Source organism: Helianthus annuus, chromosome 17 (genome assembly GCF_002127325.2).
Source record: "Helianthus annuus cultivar XRQ/B chromosome 17, HanXRQr2.0-SUNRISE, whole genome shotgun sequence".
NCBI lineage: Eukaryota > Viridiplantae > Streptophyta > Magnoliopsida > Asterales > Asteraceae > Helianthus > Helianthus annuus.
Genome location: NC_035449.2, coordinates 26,046,180 through 26,050,745, shown reverse-complemented (window position 1 = coordinate 26,050,745; position 4,566 = coordinate 26,046,180).

Genomic DNA, 4,566 nt, shown 5'->3' with positions numbered 1-4,566 from the left:
ACTTGTCGAATTTTCAAAGACTTTACAGATTAAGGATTGATTAACATTCTTAATGGGAAAATCTTTGTCTGAGTAAATTTTATCATCACCAACTAGAGTGTACAGTAAATTCACACTCTCCGGCTCTTCTGCAGATGAGGACTCAGTTGCAACAGTCTTAGCGGGTTTTACAGGGGGATCACATAGAATGTGATTCTCGAGAGGTATGTCCTCATTTTTGGCTACCGCATCAGACTTTGCTGGGACAGTATCATCAGATTCATCATCAGAAGAATCAGCATCCTCAATCACAACTGGAGGATCTTGATTCTGTTCAGCACTTACAAATGTATCTGCTGACACATCTGAATCTGAGGATACTTCCTTTTGGTATCCGAGTCCTGCAGCAAACTCTTTCACATCTAGAGGCACAGATGGTTCAAAGAATACCCTGTCCTCTTCATCAGGCATGGCATCATAATTGTGTCTAACTGGTGGTGGACATTTCTTGTAGCCAATGCATGTGACATCCCTCTTTTCCTTCTGAACATCAATGATGTGATCCAACACATAGCTAGAGCTCAAATAACTGTCTAGCTTAAGCTGGATTGCATCGCTTTCTGTTTTCACACAAGCCATCTCCTTTTGCATAATCTCCAGGCGAGATATATACAAATTAATATCAGTTTGTTTTCTTGAAACCATTTTTGTCAGTTCAGTTTTATCTTTCTTTAAGGTCTCAATTACTGACTTAAATTCTTTTTCATGGTTTTCATAAAACATGTTGGCTTCTGTGCATTTTGAGAGATCCACAGTCAATTTCTGATTGTGAATGAATGTCACATCATATTTCTCTTGCAAAGCCTCATGCTTGCTTTGCAAGTCACACCACTCAGCACTCAAGGAACTATGTTTGTCTTGCAAGTCAAACAAACTAGCTTGTAAAGCATCATGTTTGGCTTGCAACTCAGACATGTTTCCTTCTAAGTCAGCACACCTAGCATGCAATCTATCACATTCATCACAGTTAATAGCAGTGGGTTCATCGACACATACCTGACTTGATGAACCGTCGACATTAGCCATAAAGGCTGAATGGAGAGAAGACGAAGTATAAGCAGCTTGATCCACCAGAATAGATCTTCTTTGAGCTTCTGCTGCAGCTTCTTCTAAAAGTTCATCAATATCTGCAACGATTGTTGCATTTGATGTCTCTCCAACATGATCATCACCAGAATTGGATGATTCTTCATTAACACTCCTGCTGTACCCAGACGAATCTTCATCTTCAGACGATTCACCACCACTGGCAGAAGATTCTCTACCACTGGTGTGAACTAACTCCTTCACGATCTGAGCAAAACATGCTGTTCCATCAGGAGCATCACCACCCAACTGAATTGACCAGTCACAACCTTCATCCACCTGAACTGCAAGTGCCCGGTTGGTTTGGTTGTTGACAGGCACCAATGTACGCTCATTGTTTCTGTTCTGCTGGTTGCCTTGGTTTCTGAAGGGGTTTTGATTCCCGTGTTGAGCTGGCTTTGTGCACTTCCTTTTAAAGTGACCCCGTTCACCACAGTTGAAGCACTTAACAGCTTGTTTATCGAACCCATACTTGGTGTCTCTCTTGCTTTCCAAGCTGGTTCTTCCAGTACTTTCCATCCAATCCTTTGCTCTTCTCACAGCACTCGCAAAGGCCCACTTGATATCCATCAAGTCCATATCTTCCTTATCAATCTGCCTGTAATCTTCTTGTGTCAGATTAATGTTGCCAATCTGACCTTCTATTAACCCACAGTACGCGCTCACTACAGTGTTAAGCAGCTCCATGTGTTCCTTAGCTACTTCTACACTGACTTTGGAGAAGCTGGAAGTGTCGAGCTGTACTGTACTTGGCTTTGATTGTTGACCAGCAGATGATGTTCCTCCATAACATGCACGTTGTGTTTGAGCAGGAGGAGGAGGAGGTGGCTGTATTGGATTTCCATACATGTCGGTGGTAGGAGGTGGCTTTACAGGAACTTGCACCGGATTGCCATACATATCCGTGCTAGTGACAAACGCTGTTTGCAAAGGAGCATGTGGACCTGTTCTTGCAGACGAAGTATTGGAAGTTCCACAATACATTTCAGGATTTTGTGGCAATGGAACTCTCTTCGCCTTTAATGTTTCCTCCTGATCCTTGTTTTCCAGAAGCTGCACGAAGTCGTTGATATTTGTAGTTTTCAACACTCCGTTATACTTCAGGATTTCCAAGAAACTACTCCATTGGGGAGGCAAAGCATCAGCAAACTTTTTCACCACTTCCGCTTGAGTCGTTGTCACACCAAAATTATTCAACTCAGTAAGCAAATGATAAAACCGACTTGTCATGTCTCCCAAAGACTCCTTATCTAAGCACGTGAAACAGTCGAATTCTTTCTTGAGCAGATCATGACGCAATTGACGTGTTGCTTCATTCCCTACTCCCCTGGTTTTCAAACCGTCCCACAACTTCTTTGTAGTCTTGAAGCTGACAAACTGATGATAGATGTCTTTGCTTAACGCCTGAGTGAGAATGGCGTAGGCTTTCTTTTCCAGATCATATATTTTCTTTTGATCTTCTGGAAGATCGGCAAAACTAGCAGTTGTTGAAGCGGCGACTTCGATAGCTTGATCAAAATCTGTGGTGAAACGTATCCACAGCTCTGTATTTTGACCCAAAACATATGTACGGAATCTATCAGCCCAACCCGGATACTCGTTTAAATGCATCAGCTTTGGAGGTCGATTTAAACTTCCTGTTTCGCTTTCACTCAGTAAGATACTTTGGATACTCGGAGTTTGATTCGATACCAATGCCCATTGATTTCCCTGAGAAGATGTCGATACCGGAGACTCGGCCCATGAAGGTGATAGACTTGTGCACGTGTACTTTCCACTATCGGGAGCCGGTGTACCCCACCATGAGGGAGTTGAACCTGTACTTGTGTATTTTCCACTATCTGGAGCCGGAGTTCCCCACCAACTTGGGTTCATGTTTGATAAAGAAAGATAATCACCTGAAAATGACACTCAAATTAAACTGTTATGTCACACTTGCACACCTTCTGTTTAAAATTATAAGTGTTTCGACGAAGCAGAATGTTAGGCGAAACTGAATTTTAAACACTTGGCGAAATAAAAGGTTTGACGAATCAGGTTTGGGCTTGGCGAAACAAGAGCCCAAATACTCACCTCGACGAAACAAAATTTTAGATTTTGGAAATTCCACTTGACGAATCAAATTTCAAAGCCCACAAGAGAATGGCGAAACTGAAATTTTATATGAGCTTTGACGAAATTTATTCACACACACTTGGGCTTGCTTGTCTTATGGCCCAAGTTAACGAAATAGTTATGAAACAGAAAGTCCCTTTTGAGCGTTGATAATTTGGCGAATCAAATACTTGTTATATGGGCCCCCTTTTAAAGTTGATGAAATTAAGTAATTTATTGTTGGGCTTTGACGAAATGTATTAATGGCCCAAGAGTCAAGCCCACATCACAACACTTGTTTGACGAAACAGGAACCTTCTCTTTCGTCAAACACACTTTGACGGATCACTTTGTGTTTCGTTGACACTCTGTTTCGTCGAAGATTTCCTTTTTGGCGAATCAGACCACTTTCGTCAAAAGTCTGATTCGTCAAAAAGATGTCAGGGGTTGGTGAACTGATTGACTTTATCTTCCTGACACAACAGACCCCCTTTCGGCTTACCCACACTGCTTTTCACCAAACAAGATATGGGTCTAATATTTTAATCAGTTATCCCTTCCCAATACACAAACAACTCTCAAATCTTATCCTCAAAGATCAAAAAGGTTATTTTTATGAAGAAAAGTTTGAAGACATGAAGAACACAACTCAGAAATATGAGTTTTCCGGTGAACTCACAAGCTTCCGAACACAAGATTTTGCTAATATGTTTAATAAAAACCTACAATAAACAAGTGAACATGAGAAATAATAAGGTTTTTAACAAAACACCAAGCAAAACACAAACTTAAACCCAAATTTCAGAAGTTTTTCAGAAAAAATATAAGCTTTAACACCCGAAAAACAAACCAAGAACACACTCGGTTTTAACAAGGATAAGAGCCCAGGCTCTGATACCACTTGTAGGTCCGGCTAGGAGGATCTAGTCGCCTAATCCTTGTATACTAACCAACCCGGTTGTGCGGAATCCAACCGGAAAGGCAAACCGAGATAGAACACGCACAAACACAACACGCAATATTCACCGATTAACACCACTGTATTAATACGTATGAAAGGTTCGGTTACAAAGCAATGTTTACAAATCTATTTTGCAAACTCTCTCTCAGTGTGTGTGCTCTCACAAATATGCTCTCTGTGTTCTACAATGTGTTCTCTTGCATATCTTATCCACAGACAGACTATTTATAGTCACCGCACAATGAAACAGAAAGGACTTGGCGAATCACATCATTGCTCGACGAGGCAGCGACGAAAGGCAACATTTGTTGACGAAACACTTTGTTTCGTCAACTTCTTCTTTGTTTCGCCAATTAATGGGCTTGGGCCCTATGTTGCTTGATTCT